Raw genomic sequence first — 25,685 nt, forward strand, 5'->3', positions numbered from 1 at the left:
TTGATCACGTACTCAGTGCTATTCCTCATATAGGTATGGCCAACTATTTTCACCACATTCCTGATGAAGCGTTTATGCCCAAAACATTGACTCTCCTGCTCCTTGGATGCTGCCTAACCTGCTGTGTTTTTCCAACGCTACATTCTTCAACTCTATTTTCACCATAGCCAAATGGTGCAGACTGAATTTTGGCCACCAATCTTGTTGATAAGAAACCAAAACTATTTCACAGGATCTGAAACAGCCTAACTGCCCCCAATGACTACCTCCCCCCTTCATCACTCACCCCAGCACCTCACCATCTCACCCCCTCACACCTTGCCCCCTCGTCCAACTGGTCTGACTTCCATTTCTTTTTCCTTTTTTTGGCGTTCACATTCAGGCTTCACCAATCACACGTAGTGAGCACCAATAACAATCAGACTCACATTCTCAAAAATTGAGCACTGCTGACCAACAATCCCATTACAATCTCTGACCAGGGAGTTAAAAATCTCCCACATAGCCTTGGAATGTTTTGAATATTCATGATCCTTTAACCCAGTTAATCAAAAGAGGGAATTCTCTAATTGCCACTGCAGTCAGCATCTCAACTGTTAATCAGGAAACCACCTCTTAAGTTTCTGTCTGTTATTAGCAACAGAGCATTTTGATGGGACTTTTTGAAAACATGGCATTTAAATGTAGCAATAATGAACAGCAAAAACACAGTGAGAAGTGCTGGTATGGAAGAAACATAAGAATAGAATAAGATTTGCTTACAACAAGGCAGGATGATAAAATTCACTTTCATCAAGGTTATGGAAGTACACAAAAAGCACCACACAGCACTTTCTATAGAGTCAATAAAAAGACAATCAACAGAATGCAATTAAAAAAAGAATCCTGTTTTATAATTGTTTTGTTGAAATGTTCGGCAGAGGCTGTTTATTATCAATCAGTATTTGTTGTGTTAACCATATGAGATTTGTGTTTATTCATCAGGGCAAACACAGCAATTATATGATCAAATTTTTTAAAGTTCTAATTAAAGTACTGAATGATGCTGAGTTGGTGTGCTGCAGTGCCTTGGACGATTCCTCCAAAATAGGAGATAGCTTCATAAATATTGTTCCATCTGATGAAATGTCGAGATATTAAGGTCAAACGAAAAGATATTGGAAGCAAATAATTTTGCTTGGTATTCAGAATAGAGTTTATTTGCAGATTTTGATCACTTAAATTACTATTACATCTGCAAGATAGGAATTTGGCTTTTTGGCTCATTCAACACACATCTCAGTGAGACTGATACTTGTATTGTCACTTTCTATGTCCAAGGATTGGTATTTAGGGTATCTACAGCTTAGCCAACAATGTAACAATATATGGAAAAAGTACTGTTATGTTCACTGATGAAGCTCTTAATTTACAACAATGGATCTAAACATCATCTACAGGCCCTTAAAGTGAGATTATGCCTGTTTATTTGTTGGGCACTTTACAATGATTTGATAGCCACATCATAAATTCTAAATGATAAAGCCATCTGAGCAAGGCAATCCTAGTTTGCTCTTCAATTGTAACTTCATGAAATTAACAATTAAAACTAGAATGAAAATAGTAACAGTGTAAACTTCAGGACATGTACAGATGCAGAAAATATCACTTCAGCACATTTGGCTTGGTGCAAAGATAGCAAACACATATAAACAGATTATGTATTAAAATTCCTAATGTTTTACTTTTGGCATGATCTTAGCACAATGGATATCTACTACTGGTTGAATTCAACTCTTTGTCGGAAAATATGCATAAATGATTCCCAATACTTTCATCAAACGATTAGTATTGAAATTAGTACATAAAATGGGTTTCTATTCGTTCTTTGATATCTGATATCAGTGTGAACTCATTTAAGTGAATATTATCATTTGAATGGCTGTATGGTGACTCACTGGTTAGCACTGTTGCCTCACAGTGCCAGGGACCTGCGTTTGATTCCAGCCTCAAGCAATGATATGTGTGGAGTTTGCATATTCTTTCAAAGTCTACATGGGTTTCCTTGGTGTGTTCTGGTTTTATCCCACAGTCCAAAGATGTGCAGGATTGGTGAAGCTAAATTGTCCATAGTTTCCAGGGATGTGCAGGCTAGATGTAGAACTTATTATCATGTGTACTTTTACAAGAAAGATACAACGAAAAGTGTTATAAATCACCCTTCCAAAGCACCTACGTTAATGACAGAAGTCATAGGTAAATTAATAAGTGACAATAAAAGTAAATATAAGACAAAAGTTCACCAAAGTCCTTTTAAAGTCTCCTGGTCTCGGAAGAAGCTGATCAATCAATCCATGGTGAGAAGGCCACTCTGCCATGCTGGAAAAACTGGGCTGAAAGACACTGCCTGAAGGAATCACTGCCTAGACTGCCACACCCATATGGAAATGCTGCATGCGGCTGTTGGAACACTGGGCCTAAGCATCCGCCGAAGAAAATGTTGCTGGGACAAGACCTCATGGATGAGGACTCCATGCCAGGCTGTCTGAATAGCAAGTCTGAATGTTCCATTGAAGAAAATGCCCCGGGACTAGACCAACACTCATGGACGAGAGTGCAATGCCAGGCTGTCAGAACAGCAGGTCAGAATATTCCACTGAAGAAAACACCACTAGGACAAGACCAACACCTATTGACGGGAATGCTATATCAGGCTGTCAGAACAGCAGGCTAGAATATTCCAATGAAGAAAACGCCGTTGGGACAAGACCAACACTCATGGATGAGAATGCAATGCCAGGCTGTCAGAACAGCAGGTTGGAATATTCCATTGAAGAAAATGCCCCTGGGACAAGACCAACACCCATGTACAAGAATGCCATGCCAGGCTATCAGAACACTGGGCCGGAATATTCCACTGAAGAAAACACCGCTGGGACAAGACCAACACTCATTTTCGAGAATACCATGTCAGGCTGTCAGACCAGCAGGTTGGAATATTTCACTGAAGAAAACGCCACTGGGACAAGACCAACACTAATGGATGAGAACGCCATGTCATGCTGTCAGAACAGCAGGTCGGAATATTTCACTGAAGAAAACACCGCTGCGACAAGACCAACATTCATCTTCAAGAATGCCATGCCAGGCTGTTAGAACAGCAGGTTGGAATATTCCATTGAAGAAAATGCCCCTGGGACAAGACTAACACCCATGTACAAGAATGCCATGCCAGGCTGTCAGAACCCTGGGCCGGAATATTTCACTGAAGAAAACACCGCTGGGACATGACCACACTCGTGTATGAGAACGCCATGCCAGGTTGTCAGAACACCAGGCCGGAAGTTTTGGATGAAGATTAAGCTGGACCACTGACAAGACCTCCACAATGGGACAAAACCGCGACATCAGGAGACCGCTCTACAGGGCTGAGACCACCATGCCGGGAAAGACCGCTACTTTGGATTGTTGGAAGCCACCCAATCTGGATCAGGAGAAACTTTCAGCTGAAGCTTTTAAATTAAGACAAGATGAATTTTGATATAAACTATACTAATTGGAAATATTAAAAATAGAGAAATTGTAAAGTGAACAGAATAAATGAGCTATGGGCTCAAAGCCTGAGGGGCCTGCATGCTGCACTGCTGTTCTGCTGCCATCATCTTGATCAAATGGATGGAAAATGTAGGGTTACAGGGATGTGAGTGGGGTGGCGGGTTCTGGAGGGGATGCTCTTTGGAGGGTCAGTGTAGACTTGATAGACCAAATGGCCTGCTTCCACACTGTAGGGATTCTATGGTTCCTAGTGCCAGCAGACACTTGAACATGCCCTAGTAAAGGACAAATATGTGAGTGGTACCATTCATGCATGACTTATGATGAAAGTTGCAAACAAAACTCAAAGGTTGTGAGCTTTTGAACTATATTGAATTTAACCTGTCCAACATAATGAGCAAAGACATCCATTTAAGAAGTGAGATAATAATGAGTGTGTGTGTGTATGTGCGTGTGTGTGTTCTTTTTCTGTCCCCCACTTAAGGTCAATGAATATTTTGACTGTTTTGGTCAAGTGGCCTGATGATGACATATGGGGAACCGCATGTTATTTCCATCGAAAATCAACAATTTCTTCCCGCTTAGTCTGAGGTCAATCAGCTCATTAAATCTGTACTTATTTTTTTGAAAGAGCTGACCAATTTAATAACACATCCCAGCCTGCTAATGAAAACCCTACAAATTAGTGTTCTACATATTCAGTTACCTTGAGAAAACACCAAGGGAATATATTTCCACTGTCTTTCTCAGTTCAAAACTTAACAATCTTTGGTCTGAAGAATTTCTTGCCATTTCTCTTGAGGATCATTGCTAAATCTAAGACTTTTACTAATTATTTTAGGCCAATGATGCCTCTCATACAGCTTAGGAACTCTCTTTGCGTGACTTCATTCTTGAAGTTATGCATTGTCTTTGGGGGTTTGCACATCAACATTTCTGAAGTGCTGAGCTGTCCTCGTTAATCTCCTTACAGTTTTACCTGAGGTTATTCTTGAGCTCCTAGCACAACTCTCGATTCTGGTTTTTAAAGCTGAGCTGCATAGTTACAACATGAGCAACAAACAAGTAATAGACTTTACAATTTCTATTAGGGTCCGTGATAAATCTCACCAGCAAATGGATATCCCATCACTTTAGTGCAATTATGTTCGATAAACCCACATTGATATTTTGGTGCCATATTTCACATCATATGTTCGCTCAAAATGCAAATACCAATTTCACAAATTAAAGGAACTATTTGAAGGAGAGCAGAAGTTTGTGTTTGTAACCTGGCTGCTATTCCCTACCTCAAGAAATGTTTTCAAAATAAATTACTTCTCTCAATTCAGTTCAAGAGACTTTGCCATGTATAAAATGGCTGCAACATTTGCTTTTTCCACAGTCATTGTGGTACAAAGGAATTTGTTACTGCTGAAATGTGTTGAAATATGTCACAGAAGCATTAAAAAGTGCCAAGTAAGTGGAGAGCTTGTTTTCTTTCTAGTCACATAAAGGAATAGCACACATTACAATGACAGAATTTGGCCAGTGTCAAAAGGTTGGCTTGCTGGAGGCCCAGGTTAATCTAATGCATACAGTTTCTCATATATGATTGCAGGTATTTGTCCCAGAGCCACCTGTCACTCATATTCACCAGCCCGAGCTCTAAAGGGTATTGTTAGTCCTTAGTCATGTGCTGAATGGAATGCCTCATGGCAGCAGACTGTCAACAGGAAAGAAAAACAATTGCAATATTTGACATTCCCTTGATGAAAAGGAGTGCTTATGTAAGTTTAAATTATTACTGCTGTGAGATTTTTCTATTCTTTGCATTTTATAAGATCTGATGGTTCCAGACAGTTAAAGACCAGTTTGTATTGTCGTGAACTGTGTGCAGTAATAAAGAGGATCCTTGTCTACTGAACTGTTATAAAATTCTAAATGTTATAAAGGAGATATCATCAAATGCAGCTTATTGACATCTCTAACTCATCAATAAGCATCTGACCATACTTCCCTTTGTTACTGATACATTTTCATAAGTAAGACATAGTGTACAGTGCACAATTTTAAAATTTTTAAATGATATAAAACTTGAAAGTATTGTGCAATGTGAGGAAGATAGTGTAGAACTTTAAAAGGACATAAACAGGTTGGTGAAATAGGTGGACATGTAGCAGACTAAATTCAGAGAAATTTGAATTGATTTATTTTGGTAGGAAAGACAGACAGGCAGTACAAAATAAGGGATACATTTCTAAAGGGTATGCAGAAGCAGAGGGACTTGGATGTAAATGTGCATGAATAGCTGAAGGTGACAGCACAAGTTTGAAATGTTTTCAGTAAAGGATATTGAATCCTAAGCTTTATCAATAGGCTTATAGTGTACCAAAGAAAGGAAACTGTGTTAAACTTGTATAAAACACCAATTTGGACTCAACCGGCTATTGCATCTGATTCTGGACATCATAGATTAGGAAGGATGAGAGACATTAGAAAGAATGCAGAAATATTCACTAGAATTTGCTAGTTTCACTCCAGGTATGAGGAACATCTGTTATGTCAATAGATTTGAGAAGTTGATAGTACTTTCCTGAGAAAAGAGTAGGCTGAGAGGAGAATTACTAGATATAGTGTTATGGACCAGACTAGCTATCCTCAAAATATTTTAAGAAGGTAGCCTAGACCCTAACTTTTCTTATTTTAAAGGTAGATGTGAAGAGCCATGTTTCAGGTGCGATGCAACTGGTCAAACTACTCGACAGTAAACAAAACACAATTTGTTTAAACACTATCGTTAAAATACAAATAAAAGAAAGAGGAATTTAGAATAACTGAACTATTGGAAAACTTAACCAAATAATAGATACAGTATCTATTACTAATTAACTGTTTTAATGTAGTAACATCCCATAAATACACACTTTGGCAAAAATGCAAATTCAGACACAGGTTCTTACATGCAGTTCTCTAATCTAAGAGGGAAATGAACATCAAGAGAAAATTCAGAGAAAGTAGCAGCTGGGAATCATTCACCGAAGCTTTCAGCTCTTTTGAGACCTCAATCGCATATGATGTCTCTGAAAAACCCAAAATCCAGATACCTGAATCTGTGAGAGATTACCACACCCATTCAGGCTATTTCCACTGTTCCAACTTTAAAAAAGTCCCAAGGCCTCACAAGTTGTTTACTTGTTTTTAGTTGCCAATTTGGAGTGTCTGCCTTACAACCTCTCCTCACACAAAAAAAAATCAGGACAAAATAATCCTTTAAAGTGACAGCATCATGATTTTATAAACCTCTATAAGATCACCTTTCACCCTCCAACACTCCAGAGAAAATAACCCCAGTCTATTCAGCTTCTGTCCATCGTTCAAACACTCCAAACCTTGGCAATATCCTTGTAACTTTTTCTGAACCTTTCAAATTTCACAGCATGCTTCCACTAGCAGGGAGACCAAAATTGTACATAATACTCCAAAAGTGGCTGAACCAATGTTCTGTACAGCTACAACATGACCTGTCAACTCCTATACTCAATGAACTGACTAAGAATTGAAAGCATACCAAATTCCTTTTTAACTATCCTATCCACCTGCAACTCTACTTTCAAGGAATTATGAACTTGCACCCCAGGTTCTCTTTGTTCAGCAACACCTTCCAGGATCTTACCATTAAGTGTATAGGAACTGGGGAGTGATTTGCTTTTCCAAAAATGCAGCACTTCGCATTTATCAAAATTAAACTGTGTCTGCTACTCCTCGGCCCATTGGCCCATCTGATCAAGATCCCATTGCACCCTAAGGTAACCTTCTTTGCTGTCCACTACACCTCCAACTTTGGTGTTATCTGTAACTTACTAACTAAATCTCCTATGTTCACATCCACATCACTTATATAAATAACAAAACGTAGTGGACCCGGCATCGATCCTTGTGGCACACCACTAGTCACAGGCCTTCAATCTGAATAGCAACCCTCCATCAACGCCCTCTTTCTTCCACCTTTGAGCCAGTTCTGTATCCAGATGGCTAGTTCTCTCTTCATTCCATGTGATCTAACCTTGCTAACCAGTCTTCCATGAGGAATTTTGACATAAGCTTTACTAAAGTTCTGCTTTTCCAGAGAAATAATATGACATTATTACAGATATGTGGAAAATCTTGTTTACCTATTCAACTCAGTGGCGATAGACATTCATTCACATTGCCATACACAGTGAAGCTAAAGGTGAAAACAAAACAACTAAAACATTTTAAAAATTGAAAGTAGGGTCAGGGGCCTCATTTAATTTTTTTTGAAAATGTATTTCCTGCTGTGATTTTACATGAGGCTTATTGTAATTAATGTTTCAGATTTCTTTTGATTGTTGAAGGTTCTTTCTGTAAATGACAGACTCAAGCTTACAACTATTCATTGCAAACTTCTTTGTTCAACAAGTATAAAAGAACTGTCCCATTGATATCTTATGTTAACTGATACAAACGACATAATTGCCTCCGTAAGTGCTGAATTTGGTGTATTATAGAGATTCAGCAGTGGATGAGAGATGTGCCATGATTTCTGTTGGCATGTAACCTTAATTATATCTTAGATTCATTCCTGATGAAGGGCCTTTGCCCGAAACATCAATTTTCCTGCTCCTCGGATGCTGCCTGACAGGCTGTGCTTTTCCAGCAGTACACTCTTGGCTCTAATCTCCAGCAATTGCAGTACTCACTTTAGCTTTACTTATATCTGCCATGTACAGTTCAGTAAAGCATTTATCTTACAAAAAACAAAATTGACATCATCACACCATAAGACCTTGTGTGTACAGGCTAAGCAAAACATTTGATGCTATACTGTGCATGTGCTGCTCGCTAATAGTGTCATCTTCCAGTTGAAATTTTAAGTGAAGGTCCATTTGTCCCTCTCGGGCGTTTCCATATGTCAAGGGAACTATCCCTGTGCTTGCCAGTATTTATTGCCCCAATCAATATCATTAGAACAGGTCATTACCACATTGCCATTTGTGGGACTTTGCCGTCAGCAAATCGGCTGTTGTGTTTCCTATATTGAACTGACTACAGTTCAGTCATTACAATGCATTCTGGACCATACTGAAGTTTGAAACAAACTATTCAAGTAACAAATTGTGGGCGGCACGGTGGCACAGTGGTTAGTACTGCTGCCTCACAGTGCCAGAAACCCGGGTTCAATTCCCGACTCAGGCGACTGACTGTGTGGAGTTTGCACGTTCTCCCCGTGTCTGCATGGTTTTCCTCCGGGTGCTCTGGTTTCCTCCCACAGTCCAAAGATGTGCAGGTTAGGTGAATTGGCCAAGCTAAATTGTCCGTAGTGTTAGGTAAAGGAGTAAATGTAGGGGAATGGGTGATTTGCGCTTCGGCGGGTCGGTGTTGGGCCGAAGGGCCTGTTTCCACACTGTAAGTAATCTAATCAAATCTGTCACCTTATTGAGGGTTGTCTCGTCAGATATGTATTTTTTTCAGTCGAATACTCTATATTATACAACAAAAGCAAAAGTTACTAATGGACCATAAGGGCATGTTGTAATAATCTAAGCTTGCATTAAATAAATGCAAGTTTGTCTCTACCAAAAATAATACTGAGCACATTTTTAATTTCCAGTGTTTTGATCAACCAGTGTTTTCTTCTGTCACTCATCCACCTACTGATCCTCTCACTCAATGAAGAAATTTGAGTTATGGTTATTTAGGGAGTTTGCTTATATAGGGAGTATGGTAACTAGCTATCAATTATATGCTCTTTCCTTGATTTTCTTCTCTTGTCTTTTGAAGTATTGACTTACATTGCACTGTCAACAACCGCCTCAATGGCCATCTTGTATGTGCAAGGTTAAGTCTGTACCATAAGACCATAAAACATTGAAGCGGAAACTAGGCCATTCAGCCCATCGGGTTTGCTCTGCCGTATCTGTTCTCAGGAGGACCAGTTCCACCACACGACCCACCAGATGGTCTCCTTCTTTAGAGACCGCAATTTCTCTTCCCACATTGTTAAAGATGCCCTCCAATACATCTCATCCACATCCCGCACCTACACCCTCAGACTCCCACCCCTCCAACCGTAACAAGGACAGAATCCCCCTGGTGCTCACCTTCCACCCTACCAACCTTCACATAAACCAAGTCATCCGCCGAAATGTCCGCCACCTCCAAACGGACCCCACCACCAGGGATATATTTCCATCCCCATCCTTTTCCGCCTTCTGCAAAGACTGTTACCTCCGTGACTACTTGGTCAGGTCCACGCCCCCCTACAACCCACCCTCCTATCCTGGCACCTTCCCCTGCCACCGCAGGAATTGTAAAACCTGCGCCCACTCCTCCTCCCTCACCTCCATCCAAAGCCCTAAAGGAGCCTTCCACATCCATGAAAGTTTTACCTGCACATCCACCAGTATCATTTATTATTATCTGTTGCTTCCGATGTGGTCTTCTCTACATTGGGGAGACTGAACGCCTCCTTGCAGAGCGCTTTAGGGAACATCTCTGGGACACCCTCACCAATCAACCACACCGCCCTGTGGCCCAACATTTCAACTCCCCCTCCCACTCTGCCGAGGACATGGAGGTCCTGGGCCTCCTTCATTGCTGCTCCCTTACCACCCGACGCCTGGAGGAAGAATGCCTCATCTTCCACCTTGGAACACTTCAACCCCAGGGCATCAATGTGGACTTCAACAGTTTCCTCTTTTCCCCTTCCCCCAGCTCACCCCAGTTCCAAACTTCCAGCTCAGCACTGTCCCCATGACTTGTCCTACCTGCCTATCTTCTTTTCCACCTATCCACTCCACCCTCCTCCCTGACCTATCACCTTCATCCCCTCCCCCACTCACCTATTGTACTCTGTGCTACTTTCTCCCCACCCCCACCCTCCTCTCATTTATCTCTCCACCCTTCAGGCACTCTGCCTGTATTCTTGATGAAGGGCTTTTGCCCGAAATGTCGATTTTACTGCTCCTCCGATGCTGCCTGAACTGCTGTGCTTTTCCATCACCACTAATCCAGAATCTGGTTTCCAGCATCTGCAGTCATTGTTTTTACCTAGTATTCTGAATGTCTCAATTACATCCTTCCTCATCCTTCTGAACTCCATCGAGTATAAAACCAGAGTACTCAAATATACTTCAAATGTTAAACCTTTCATTCCTGGGTCCATTCTCATGAACCTCCTCTGAATACTCTCTCGGGCGAGTTAATTCTTCCTGAGAAATGGGGCCCAAAACTGCACACAATACTCCAATTGCATACACCTTCATACAGGTTCATGCATGTGAATCTGACGTCATTTTAGCAACAAGGATTCAGCAGCAGCCTTTGCTGATTTTCCCTTCTCTAATCAGTTGCCACACATCTATTGGGATGAATTAACTTACCACATTTCAAGGAGTAAATGTTATGTAAAGACTCAACCTACAATATGCAGGGTGTCTTACCGTTGAGTTTCTTCAGGAAGGTCTTTTCTTAAATGTTTCGTGTGCACAGTTAAAATTGATTATACCATAAAGTTTATTAAAATTAAGTACATTGATATATTTTACATAGTCATTCTTGTTTCCTGATAAGTGCATTGAAACTACTTTTAACCTCTGATATGTGTGAAAGTTGATGCTATCCTATCTATTCATTAATAATCAATTGAAAAGTGGCAGATAATTTCAAGTGACAAGTAGCCTTTGTGCATGAGTCCATGATCATCTGATGGAGAAATCAGTAGAGCAGCAGTGTCTGTTCTTTCCAGTCTGTGCCTAGAATTCAGTATGAGGATTCAAACAGAAGTGAGATATTACTATGGCTGAAAGCTCAGCCAATCCAGGTATCAGCAGTTCGAAGAAAATGGCTGTTGTTGACATATCTATTTAGCTGAAAGAAATTAGGATGCAAGTCTTAGACAAGTAAATTGAGTCTCAGTAAGGAGCCAAATGCTAAAGCTGTACCTAATCTTGACAAGAACGTTTTCATCTTGGATTTCTGACAGCAGCAGAAGTCTCCTTGTGTCTATGTGATCGCATGACACAATTTCTCATTTTCTCATAATGAAAAATGCAATGCTGCAGGCATTTAATCTTTTATGAATGACACCTGCCAGATTGACAAAGTCACCATCCTTTATCGACCGCATTGACAACTCAAAGAATCTCTTAATGTGGACATGCAAATGTCTGCATTTAAATTAGATTCTAAGAGTTGTTAATTTCAATCTGTGAAATTTAAATGATTATTGTTAAATTCCCAGAGAGCTGGGAGTGCACATAAACAGAGTTGGTGGAATAAAGGAAATGTGAGAGACAGAGTTCAAGAACAGCCAGGTATTCATGTTTGGGGAAGTGAAATTCAAACAAAAAAACAAAAAAAAACTGTGAATGCTAGAAATCTGAAACAAAAAAATAAATTGTTTATGAAACTCAACAAATTTGGCAGCATCTGTGGAGAGAAACCAGAGTTAATGTTTTGAATTCACACTTGAAACATTGACAACGGAAAGTACAATTTAATTAGGGCACCTATCTGTCAAAGTTGAGCTCTGATTGACAAGCTGCATCAATGTTATAAATTGTTATCTGCAGCTTGGTGCATTTGAGACACGGAGCCAAATCTTTAAGCACATATGTCCTACAACCTTGAATATGAGGATAATATCTGAATATTTTTTGTTGCTTGTGAAAAGTATAGCCTTGTTCACTTTCGGACTGGCTGAAAACACTAAAATCAATAGTGATTTTTGTATTTGCATCAGGTAAAACATTCTAATTGTAAGTAGGCAATATGTTTATGAGTTGACAGCATGTGGAGGATTTGGCTCAGATCTGATTTTAGCTTAGATATTCATTGTCAAGGAATGAAGTCACAATGATAGATAGAACAACCATAACAACCATTAGATACAACCATATTTTAAAATGCATTGTTCTTAATTTGATGAATAGAAGTTCCATACCAATGGGCTAAACATTTATAGTATCCTATCAGTGGGTTTGCAGTCAGGGGTGTGGCTTGTGTTTTCTCACTGCCTACCTAACTCTTGAACTGACAATAGGAGGGGAAGGGATCCTGCCTAGTCACAATTTTTAGACCAGTGGAAAGACCTCAGGGACAATGACAAAGCCTCGTAGGTTAGCTGCTTGAATGAAGGGCAAGCCAGGAAAGAAATCCCTTATGGACTCTTCCTAGAAGAGGCATTTCCCATTGTATATCCCCGCATGTCTCCTCTCCATCTCAGGGGCTTGCAAATCAGCCCCCAATCTCTTCACTCTTGGACTTCCTCTCCTGACTCCACTGAGAGACCTCTGAACTAACTTGCATCCTGGACACCTGGCACTTTGATCTGTGGGACTCAGTGTAGCCCTGGCAGTGCTCACCTCTCGCAGTGGCACTATGAAATGGTTGGCAGCTCTTCCCGCAATTTTACTCCTGATAGGAAACACTATCAGCCAAAAAAATCATGTTTTTATTGTAATATGTGCATTTTTAACCTTCTACTCTTTTTTTCTAAGATATTTGATTCATTTACCAAGACAGCATTACAACTTTGTATTGGCAAAGCTGAATGATGATTTATACTCTGCAAGTAAGATGATTTGTATTGGAGATGTAAATGCTTTGTGAGTCTTGTCTGTCTTCATTCCAATTGGAACTCCTCTCTTACACAATACTTTAATGGAAAAAAATCTTGGTCACTGCACTGCAATTAGATTGAATTAACCTAGGTCTTTTTAAATGAACATTGAGAGTCCAGCTAAATTCTTACAGGCAAAAAACACTGTTACTGTCAACTGTAAACTATGGGACTATTTTATTGCTTCTTCCTCAGTTTAATGATCAAAGACAACAAAATAAGGGATTCCACAGGGGTGAGCACTGAAAGGTTGTTCACATCTTCCAGAATCAGTAGCGCCAAAGCTCCCAAGCTTCCACTCAAGTTTATCACTTAGATATACAACTATTCTTACCTCCCTCAGTTTCCACACATAGTGCTGACTCACCCTCGATTATCCTCTTACCTTGAAACCCATCACTGTTATGTTTTCCATACCTCCCTCAACATAAATGTTCTTCCATTTGTCTTTACACCCACCACTGGTGTTTAAATATCCTCTCTGCTCCCATGCACTTGCTCAAATAAAAGGCTGTCTATGTTTGCTTCCTTGACTTCTGTAATGGTTCATATCTAAGCCACTTACCTCTGCCTGTATAAAGAAAATAACCTTCACAAGCCATTGCAATGGTTCCTTCAAAGCTCAACCGCATAATCTTTAACTTTCTATAAAGCACAATGCTTTCAGAACTGTTTGTTTCACCAGCCACTCTAAAAATTGATTCAAATGTTACAAAAGGCGCCACATAATGTATATTTTATATTTTTCTCCCATGTGCTTTGAAAGCTTGCGGTTTCAAATAAACTTGTTGGACTATAACCTGATGTCGTATGAGTTTTGACTTTTTCCACTCCAGTCCAACACTGGCACCTCCACAGTAAGGTTAATAAAACACTTTTGTGTTTTGTTCCATTGAAACATCAATTCTTCTAGTATATGTCCTTATTTTCACTCCTACAAAAGCAAGGTCACATGCCTGAGTATATTTGAGCTACAGATCATTTCAACATCTATTACCAGAACTAGCTGTACCATACCAAGTAATACCAGGATCCAATCTCCTTTTTTAAAACAAAACTGTCCTCTAGTCCAAAATTATTCTAGAGAGAAAAGTGAATACACTTCTTTTCTCCATTGCTAGCAACAACTTTATATTTCCCCAGCTCATATCTGATAAAACCAGAAGTAAACATGTTCATAATGTGTCAGGGTTACATTTCAGCTTCCCCTCGTTATTAGATCAATTTACGATTCATTGATTTTTTTAATATTGGATTTATTGATTCCAATACCACTGAGATTATATGCAGAAAATGCTGTCCAAAACTCTGCTTTAATAATTTAGCCATTGATTTGTAAATTAATTTTTCTGAACACATGGGAGAAAGATATAAAATATACATTAATTGGCACCATTCATAATATTTGAACATATCTAAATTCTTTACAACTCATTAAGTACTTTTGAAGCAGAGTAATTGTTGAAATGGAAGAAATGTGGCAGCCAATTTGTAGACAGCAAGCTCTCAGAGAGAAAAAAAAAACAATGAGGCGTTGACCACAGAATCTAGATCTGCCATGTTGGTTGTATAATAAATATTGTGCAGAATTCTGGGAGGAAACCGTCTTGTCTTCTCTGAACCAGTGTTAGTGGATCATTTATATCTGTCTGCAAGACCAGAAGGAGCCTCAGTTTAATGTCTGTTTGGAAAAATAGCCTCTCTGAAAAGTGTAGCAGTCCCTCAGCGCAGTATAAGACAATGATCCTAGATTATAGTTTTACATCTCTGTAATGGGGCTTAAACCACAAGATTCATTTTCAAGTTTTGAAGTAAAAGTGTAAGACTAAGTCACAGTGAGCATGTTGTGGAGAGTGCGACTGCAGTGAATAGATCTTATAAATCTATTTATTTTGAAACAAGAAATTCAAAAGTGCGTTTCTGTGGCTTGCCTGTTTTCTCTGACAAAGTCTATTAAACATATCAACCATTTATGTCAGGGTTAAAAATGTCAAAAATCACATTGCAACAGGTTATAGTCCAACAGGTCTATTTGAAACCACAAGCTTTTGGAGCCCTGTTCCTTTTTCAGGTAGTTGGTGAGAAAAGAAACACATTGGATACAGAATTTATAAGTAACAGATCAAAGGGTCATACAACTGATGCAAACGTATTGAACCAACCTAGATGGCTGTTAAGTTTTTAATCAGTTATAATGGAGATGTAGGTTTTGATTGATTAATATGTAAATCCCAGAATTTCTTTCAAGTCACTGCCCCATTAACTTAAGATTTTATCAGTATGAAAGAGGAGATATCTCAGGTCAGATAATGCATTTTAGGTGTGAGGCCTTGTTTCGAGTCTACATCTTAATGTGGAGTCAGACTGGTTTTATTTCCAATTTATAAAATGACACATTGACTGACTGGCTACAGATTGTGTGCTTTTTGAATAAAATAGAAATAATGTGCAAATAGAAATCTGCAAATGCAAATTCATCCCATTGATTTATGTGTGTGCGTGTGCGTGAAAGACAGAGAGAGAGAGACAGGCAGAGAGACAGAGATGATGTGAATGCATGCTTAAGAGAGAGTGTGTGTGAGTGTAAGGGAGTATATATGTGGAGGAGAGTGAATTTGCATTTTCAGATTTGTATTTGCAGATACATTCTATTTTGTTCAAAAAGCACACGATCTGTAGACAGTCATTCAATGTGGCATTTTATAAACTCTCACTTTGGAAATAAAAAACAGTCTGACTCTAGATTAAGACACAGATAGACTCGAAACAAGGCCTCAAACCTATAAAACATTGTCCAACCTAAGATGCCACCTCTTTTACGCTGCTAAAATCTTAAATTATCTCGGGGTAAAAGGGATTTACATTTCAATCAACCAAAACTTGCACCTCCATTCTAACTGATTAAAGACTTAACAGCCATCTAGGTTGCATCAGTTGTATGACCCTTTGATCTGTTACTTAAAAATTCTGTCTCCAATGTGTTTTTTCTCACTAGTGACCTGAAGAAGGAAAGCTTGTGGATTCAAAAAAACCTGTTGGACTATAACCCAGTGTCATGTGATTTTTGACTTTGTCCATCCCAAAAGTGAACACTTCAAGGTTTATAAAAAACACTTTACATAATTGAACAAATCAACTATGCAAACTTCCAAATCCTGTGCAACTTTAAGTGAAATGACATTTTTAATGCAATTGATGACATCCTCTAGTCATTTAATCTTATTCTTGATTGATAAATTATATATTTGGCTGGGATCAAAATATCAAATAATCACGAGAACCAGTGAATTGTGGATTGTTACCTTAACATCTGAACTAATAGGGTAAAAGCAATTTGTGTTAATCCACCAAGTCAGCATTTACTCAATATATTATGATTAAAAATGGTTTAACATCGAATTTAAAATACACCAACTACATAAATGTTACAGGTCAGAACGATTTAGAGTCACAGAAAGGGCATCTGCTCTGGTTCCAGAAATAATTCAGTTTCTTCATTCTGGATTTTCATAAAAATGAACAGTCATCATGTCACTACAAAGATGACAGATGAGCCCAGAAATTATAGCCCATGCCCTAAGTGCAGTATTTATCATTTTCATGGATGCAGGAATGGTGTTGTGTCATGTTTCATGTTTGTGCATTTTGTGGAGACAGTTGGCCAGCAGACATACCTGATTTTAATCTTGTAGGTATGTGAAAAGTACAGAGCACTGATTAGACCTGGTAGGAGCAGGTCTGAATGTTGTGAATTTATTTGGATACCCTGGGTACCCTTTCATTTGAGAACTTGGTATGCTTTTGGATTCAATATTGGGACATAGAGTCATAGAGATGTACAGCACGTGCCATGCCGACCAGAAACCCTAACCTAGTCTAATCCCATTTGTCATCACTTTGTCCATATTCCTCTTAACCCTTCCTATTCCTATAACCCTCCAGAAGCCTTTTAAATACTGTAATTGCACCAGCCTCCACCACTCCACTCATGCATATTTGGAAAAAGTAACATCCCCTTGGGAATTGTTAAAAGTGTGCATCAAGTGGGTAAGAAAATGTATAAACTCATTAACTGTCATACTTCGTGGAACTGTAAATAACCTTATCAAAGCAACATTCAAATGGCTGTGACAAAGGGAACTGTCAAAATAGTCAAGAGGCATTGTTAAAAAGGAATTGAAAACTGTCAACTCATGCACTTTAAAAACAAAATGGGGAGAAAAGGCCGGAATGCTATAAACATACATTTCTTTCTACTTTGCTTTATGGGTTGATAAAGTCGGAGAGCAACAATTACTGGATTAGTGTTGCATGACTGATTTCCTAATCTTTTATTGCCACAGTCGAGTTCCTGTCACTTAACAGTTTGATTGACAGTTCCAAGTACTCTTTAAAATGATACTATAAATTCTAATGTTTGTTTTCAGGGATTATACACTTGAAGGATTTTTTTTGGTATTAGGGATCATGTAGTTGAAAGAAGATATATGTAACAAACAACATTATCACAAAATAAAAATCCAAACTTTCAGGATACTTTTCCCACCCAAGTCAAATATGTGGAGCAAAAAAATGTCCTGGTTTTGTTCTCCCAACTCAGGATCAAAAGTCTAGGTCTACGTGTTTGCCTTTAATGCAAACATGCCAGTGGCACTGGAAGCTGAATGGACTAAGTATGGGTAATTTCCCAGTTGTGAAAAAGTTCTGTTCATGCCAGCACAGTCTGGTACATTAGAATATCTCTTTAATAGTAGTCATGATTTGGAGGTGCTGGTGTTGGACTGGGGTGTACAAAGTTAAAAGTCACACAACAGCAGGTTATAGTCCAACAGGTTTATTTGGAAGCACTAGCTTTTGGAGCACTGCTCCTTCAACACAACCACCAGATGACAGAGCAGTGCTCTGAAAGCTAGTGCTTCCAAATAAACCTGTTGGACTATAACCTGCTGTTGTGCGATCTTTAATATTAGAATATTAAAAGACGTAAATAATACAGCAATAAAATGCAAAGTTTGTTATTTTTAAATACAATCTCAGAATGTCTTAACTTATACAGTTTGAACTGAGAGCGCACTCACCCCTCTTTGAATACAATAGATCAGTGGAGCCAAGTTATCCTTTTGTGATTGGCTCTCGGGTACAGCATTTTATACAATTCAAGCTTGCCTCAGCAAAATGACTAAGAGATGGACAGGCTTGTGGTCCACTCCCGCAGTCCTTCATGATGTTTTCCAGACTCTTATCTCCCTTCTTGAAACCTTTCACGATGGATATTGTATTCAAATAATATTTGCCAGCTTCACCGCGTTAACTGCCAATTAATTAAATACTTGCCTATCACTTCAGGACCTTATTCATTTCTCCCTGCAATGACATGAGGGCGTGCTTTTACTATCTGAAATTGGTTTGAATCTTTTCCTTTAATGTTTTTAGTGCACTTCAGTATCTATGTGGATCCAATACAAATTCAGAATCTATATCTATAATTATTGATTAAACAACTAATAAGTTGTGAGATGTTCTTATCTATGTCTTGTGCATCAGCTGAATCTTGAGTTTACAGAGCTGCTATTGTTCTACTTGTGAAGATTATATTAATCAAATGTTAAATGTTACAATCTATGTCTTATGCACATTCAGCAACCATGAGTAAGTTACTGTCAGCCCTGTTCTGCTGCATTAGCCATGAGCAGCCATCGGCCATTTTGTCACAATTTCAGATTCTGAAATTAGTATATGAATTATATCTATCAACGGCATTAAGAACGAACCATTTTTTTAAATTTTAGTTTTACTCTGTAGGTCTGAGAACATTTTGTACCCCAAATAAATGCTCTACAAAATGCTCTACAGCAGCATTTAAGTTAGACTCCACGCGTGTCTTCAGATCAATGGACAAGAGAATAACCATCTGCTTTTCATGGCACAAACATGCAAAATGCATTAAGCTGAATTGGATGGTAGAATTTCTGCAGAAAGGAAAGAGGATGTCAAGAGTAAAGTGAGTGGAACTAATATCCTGAGTAAGGATTGGCTCTTAATAGAAAATAAAAAAAAAGTAGAATACTAATGATCATTTAATTCATGAAAATTATTACTCAAATAACTTATCATATTAGCTGATTCAGAATAAAATCTATTTAACACAATTGATCTAATTATAATGGACCAGATTTCTCTGTTTCTAATACAATATTGAAGATTTACAGTAAAGTTCTTGCTAAGTTACCAAAAGAAGTTATTACCTAATATTTATTCTATAATAGACAAAAGAATGATGCTAGGCTTTATGGCTTTTTAAAGCCTTACATAATAATTTCCAGAAATTGAAATAGCAGTAATGAATGATTAAATATATCATTATTACTGTATAAATGACAAAAAAAAACACAAGTTGCTGTAATGATTTGAAATGAGATTCAAGACCAAGCTGGGGCAGACAAATATTTATAGAATGGGACAATAATTTAGTAGAGTGACTTTCACAGATTCTATCTGACCTGCTCACATTCCCATCATTTTCAGTTTTTATTAGAAAGGGCAGTGTGCAATATTATTCATGTATAAGGACTGTTTTTGATCTGGATGAATAAGCACAAGTATGAAGCAGATTGGGATGAGTGCCCTGAAGAACTGAAGGGAAGACTGAACCCATAAATAGAGTTTTGTACCAAGCCAACTGCTCTCTTTCTGAAGTAATGGGAATCGAGTTCTCTTCAGTACACAAGTTGAGAGGAACCAGAGCTCCAAACATCCACAATTGCAGTAACCAGTATCACAGATATAGACATTGTGACGAACAAATGAGGAATGGGAAAAAGCACAATGGGGCCAAGATGTATAGTGATGAAAAGGCTGTTAAAGGCTAGAATCATTGACGGCTCTGGTCCAGAAGCAGATTCTTGCACGTTTGTTCACTCAGCTGTAAGGTTAAGCCACATTACTTCTCAGAGGTTTGCAACATGCAAACAGGCCACTTCACCAAGTAATCTATGTTCCATATGCTTGTAAAATTAAAGCACATTGTGTTGGTAGTGTACTGACATTGCTAGAAAACTGGCTAGCACTTGGGAGGCAAAGAATAGAAGTAAATTGCTATTTTCCAAGAGGCAGCCAGTGACTGATAAGAGTACTACAGGAATCAGTGTTTGGATCTCAGCTATTCATAATGTACATTGATTATTCAGATGAGGAAACTAAGTGCAATATCTTTGAGGTTGCATATGACACAAAGTTGGGCAGAAGGGTGAGCTGTGAGGAGAATGTAGGGATGCTTCATTGTGATTTGGACAACTTGAGTGAGTGAGAAAATGCATGGTAGGTGAAGTATAATGTAGATAAATGTGAAGTTATCTACTTTGCTGGAAAAACAGGAAGATAGAATATTACCTGAATGACATTAATTAGCAAAGATGGAAGTGCAACCAGACCTGGGTATCCTTGTACACCAGTCAGTGAAAGTAATCATGCATGTGCTGCAGGTAGTGAAAAAAGCAAACATTTTGTTGACCTTCATAATGAGAGGATTTAAGTCTGTGACCAGGGATATCTTGCTGCAATTGTACAATGCCTTGGTGAGACCACATCTGGAAAGCTGTGTGCAGTTTTGTCCCATTATCTGAGGAAGGATGTTCTGCCTATGAAGAGAATGCAATTGAGATTTGCCAGCCTGATTCCTGGCATGGCAGGACTGACATACGAAGGAACATTAGATCTGGTACGATTATATTCACTGGAGTTCATAAGAATGAGCGACGGTCTCATGGAAATTTATAAAATTCTAACAGGACTAGGGTAAGTGCCAGAAATCTGGTGAGGGAGTCCAGGACTAAGAATCAGAGTCTAAGGATATATTGTAGAATATATGGGACTGATACAGAGTGTGGTAAACCTGTGGAATTCTCAGCCACAGAAAGTAGATGAGGCTAAAACATTGAACCTCTTCAAGAAGGAATTCGATATACCATTTAGTGCCAAAAGGATCAAAGAATGTGGAATAAAAGTGGGAACAGGGCACTGAGTTGGATGATCAACCATGATCACATTAAATGGTGTAACAGGTCTGCAAAGCTGAATGGCCTACAGCTGCTCCTATTCTCAATGATACTATGATTTTATATGTGCCTCCTCCTACCCTTATTTAATCTAATCTTATCACCACATCATTCTACTCCTTTTTTCCATCATTAAGTTATAGGGCTTTTCCTTAAATAGGTCCATACTATTTACCTCATCTACTTCCTGTGGCAGCAACTTTCACATTCCAACCAATGCTTTTTTTTATTTCAACAGGAACAATACCAAGGAATCATGTAAATTCAGTTACATTTTTTGTAAGGTCACTTGGACAGCTTGGAAAAAAGATTCCCTGTATTGAAATCTATAATAACATGAGAAAGAATACTATTTGACAAATACTATGGTAATATCAATAATGCTTTCTACAGTTATAATTTTAGCATCATTGGTTACAAATACTTTGAGTGTGGCTCTCAAGGTTTGGTGTGCAGACTCAGAGAAGCAGTCCAAGTCTGCTTCATCTCACTTACAATGGTCATGGAGAATCATGAGGGATTTTAATTGACAAACAATGCTGAGTGCTCACTCAGATTAGTGGGTCTCATGAAAAGTGCCCTCTGTAGCAAGGCATAACTGTGTCTAATTGCTAATCATGGCAAAATCAACTGAGCACCAAAAAAAATCATGGTTGCTAATGCAGCTACTGCATCTGAAAACAATGAACCTACATCACCACCATCAAAGTTGCTACTTGTTTGTTTCTTTTTTTTAATTCACAGATATGACCAGGAAGCTTTTTATAGTTGATTTAGCTCACTGCCAATGCCAGCCGTTCTCTCACCTCACAAAGGATATAGGAATAGACAACAAGGCTTATTTAGAAGTTCACAAACCACAGGAAGTAAACACAAGTGAAAGATAAAAGCTGGTATACCTGTATTGTATACTCTAAAGCACTAAATCAAATTATTAATGAGGGGAAGTAAGTCAAAAATTATTGGAGGTAATTCAGAATGTGCAATTGTGGCTACAATCAGACGAGAATGACAGAGCAGGCTTGAAGGGTTGAATAGGAGAAAGTGAGGACTGCAGATGCTGGAGTACCAGAGTTGAAAAATGTGGTGCTGGAAAAATACAGCAGGCCAGGCAGCATCCGAGGAGCAGGAAAATCGACGTTTCGGGCATAAACTGAAAGAAGGGCTTAAGCCCGAAACGTCGATTCTCCTGATCCTCGGATGCTGCCTGGCCAGCTGTGTTTTTCCAGCACCACATTTTTCCACTTTGAATGTTTGAATGTCTACACTTGCTCTTAATTTGTACGTTCTCTTTTTTCTAATAAAAACACCTTGCAGCTTGTCATTCATTTATTACCAAGAAAATAAATTGTCAGCAGTTCACAAGTCCAATTCTCAAAAGTTCTATCCAGAACAGCACAAGGTTATTGAGGTTAGATCAATCCAATGATCTCAAAGTGATGCTTTTGTCTATTTCTCCATGAGTATGCAGTAATCCATCTTGCTAGCAGTTAGTTCAAACAAAGCAACTGAAGCATTCACATAGATATATGGATTGAAATTTGCTCTATTGTATTGCTGGAAAATAGCTTCAGGCAATTAAATGAAATTCCACAGGCCTCTAGTTTAATTAACATTTTATCCAAAGAAAGGTTTTCTTAAAATAGAAGATTTTACACAATTGCTTTTATGGGGCTTGTGAATCACATTCCACAATGCACCTTCAACATAACAATACTTTTATTTGCTATATTTTCTTCAACAGCTTCATATATCTCATCCTTCTGTTTGGATGACATCTTTGCTCAGTTGGTAAGATTTCTGCCTTTGAGTAAGGAAATGTAAGCTCTGGAAATTCCACTCCACATTTCTCAACCTCTCTTGTCCCTCTTTATGAGTTCCCTTTGTGTCCTGACTGTTTGACCAAAAATTTGAACATATCCTAACATCATCTTAGGTGGTTCTCATTGAGATATTGTTTGACAATATTTCTGTGAAATGCCTTGAGATATACCATATTTAAGAGAGAATATATTGTATTAAAGTTAGTAAAATGGATAGTTAAAACCCATTGGATCCTCATCTACGAAGGGAGACTAAATTTGGAACAGAAGCATTTGACATTCTGAAGGAACTTGATAGGATAAATATTGAGAATTCATTTCCATTAGCTGGAGAATCCTAAACAAGGGGGCACTTTAACAGACTGAAGTATTCAATCATTTAACAGTGAGAGGAGGTGAAATTTCTTCACTCAAAGGATTGTGAATGTTTGGAATTCTCTACCCCAGAGGTTTCTTAAGTTGGAGATAGATGGATTTTTAGTTTTTCAGGCAAGGAATATGAGGGCAGGTGGGGAAAAAGAACGCATGGAGGAGCCATAATATGATCAAAAAACAGAACAGGCTCAAGGGTGGTGCTGTTTACTTTGGCTCTTATTTCTTAGGTTCTTATGAAAGGTGCTATCCAAATGCAATTTATTTCATCATGTGTTATTGTTATGAAATTAGGTGATGAAACTGTTTGATGGTGCATCATCCGTTTCTTTTATGTCAATGTTACTTTTATTGCTGATAGGTTTTTGCAATTTTATGAGAGATCAACTTTAGCCTCAAATACTTTTTTTCTAAAATTAATGCCACAGTAATAATTCTCACTCCCATCAATGGTGCTCTGTCTCAATGAAGGATTTCCTTGGTATTATTTAACTCAGTCAGGCTGATCATTGTTTAGAAATATGTACTTGTCAATGATAACAATGATAATATTAGGGAATAGAATTTAGAAATAGCATACCTAACATTAAGCATTGTGTGATACGTGGACATGTCAGGATTTCAGAGAGATTAAAACATTCTACACATTTTTCTAGAGTGAAGGTCATTTGAACAGATATCCTTGTCAATATCCCAAGACAAATTCCCATTCATGAAATCAATCATCATAACTGTTAATACTACATTACTGACATTACCATGCAGGAAGTACACAAGGTGTTTGCAGCTATAGGAGCAGGAGAATCGATGTTTCGAGCATAAGCCCTTCATCGGGAAGCATCGATTCTCCTGCTCCTCGGATGCTGCCTGACCTGCTGTGCTTTTCCAGCACCACACTCTTTGATTCTGACCTCCAGCATCTACCGTCCTCATCTTCTCTAGTGTCTGCATCAATATTGACTCTTGTCACTGACATCATTGACCATAATCAAACTAACCTCAAATGTCATGTTGATTGAATATAGTTGAAGAACGATTTTGAGATGGTAACTACGCTACTGAATTATGACGTGTTCAACTTGGTTCTTGTAATTCATTTTGTTGTTTTTTTAAAAAGACAAGCTCTTGACAACTTAGTGAGCTCATGAAAGAATCCCCAATGTCTGTCAATCATGCTGGATACTCACTTTTTGTGGTAATTGTTAAGTGAAGCGTATCCAGATTTTCTGCTGGTCAAATATTAATTTCTGCAGCATAGATGAGAACTGTGCATTGAGACCCTGTGGAATACTCAGATGGAATTGCCCAGAAAATTGAAGATTCTGATAAGCAACATTACTACACCTGGAACCCCTTAAAGTGGAGGTTTGGGGAGGTTCCACTGCAGTTAAGTATACAATTACTCAAGAAAAGATAGCCTATTAAAAATTTAGTCCAACTTCTGGATAACTATTAAATATTAAATCAACAACTAACCACAACTCAACCAGCACAATGATTACACTTGTCCTTGACCCCTCACATCCCCCTCTTTGCCCAGGTCCTGACACACTGTCTTTCCCTGGTACCCAACCCCCATGACACTGAACCCCACTCTACCTGGCAACTTTGCACCCTATCTCCCTTAACCAACCAGCACTCTACCAACCTATCACCTTGCATATCTGACACACCTCTTACCTGCGCTACTTACCCGACACCCTACCCTTTGCCCCCTTACTTCAGAGTCTAAATGTGCGGCGCTGGAAAAGCACAGCAGCATCCGAGGAACAGGAGAGTTGGCATTACAGGCATAGGCCCTTCATCAGGAAATATGGAGGGGGAAAGGCGGCTGAGAGATAAATTGGGGGTATGGGAGAGGGACTGAGGGCAAGTAGCTGGGAATACAGGTAAGGGGTAATTGTGATAGATCAGTGGGGAGGGTGGAGTGGATAGGTGAGAAGGAAGATGGACTGGTCCAGACAGTGGTGCCAAGTTGGAGGATTGGATCTGGGATGGGGTGGAGAGAGGGGAGATTTGGAAAATAGTGAAATCGATATTGATGCCGTGTGGTTGAAGCGTCCCAAGGCAGAAAATGAGGCATTCCTTCTCCAGTTGTCGAGTGGCTTGGATTTAGCAATGGAGGAAGCCCAGAACTTGCATGTCCTTGAGGGGGTGGGAAGGGATATTGAAGTGGTCGGCCACAACGTGGTGGAGTTGTTTGGTGCGTAAGTCCCAGAGATGTTCCCTGAAACATCCATGAGTTGGTGTCATGTTTCCCCAATGTAGAGGAGACCA

The sequence above is a fragment of the Chiloscyllium plagiosum genome, unplaced genomic scaffold (assembly GCF_037043375.1).
Source record: "Chiloscyllium plagiosum isolate Xiang-an unplaced genomic scaffold, Cpla_swu_hap1 HiC_scaffold_6, whole genome shotgun sequence".
NCBI lineage: Eukaryota > Metazoa > Chordata > Chondrichthyes > Orectolobiformes > Hemiscylliidae > Chiloscyllium > Chiloscyllium plagiosum.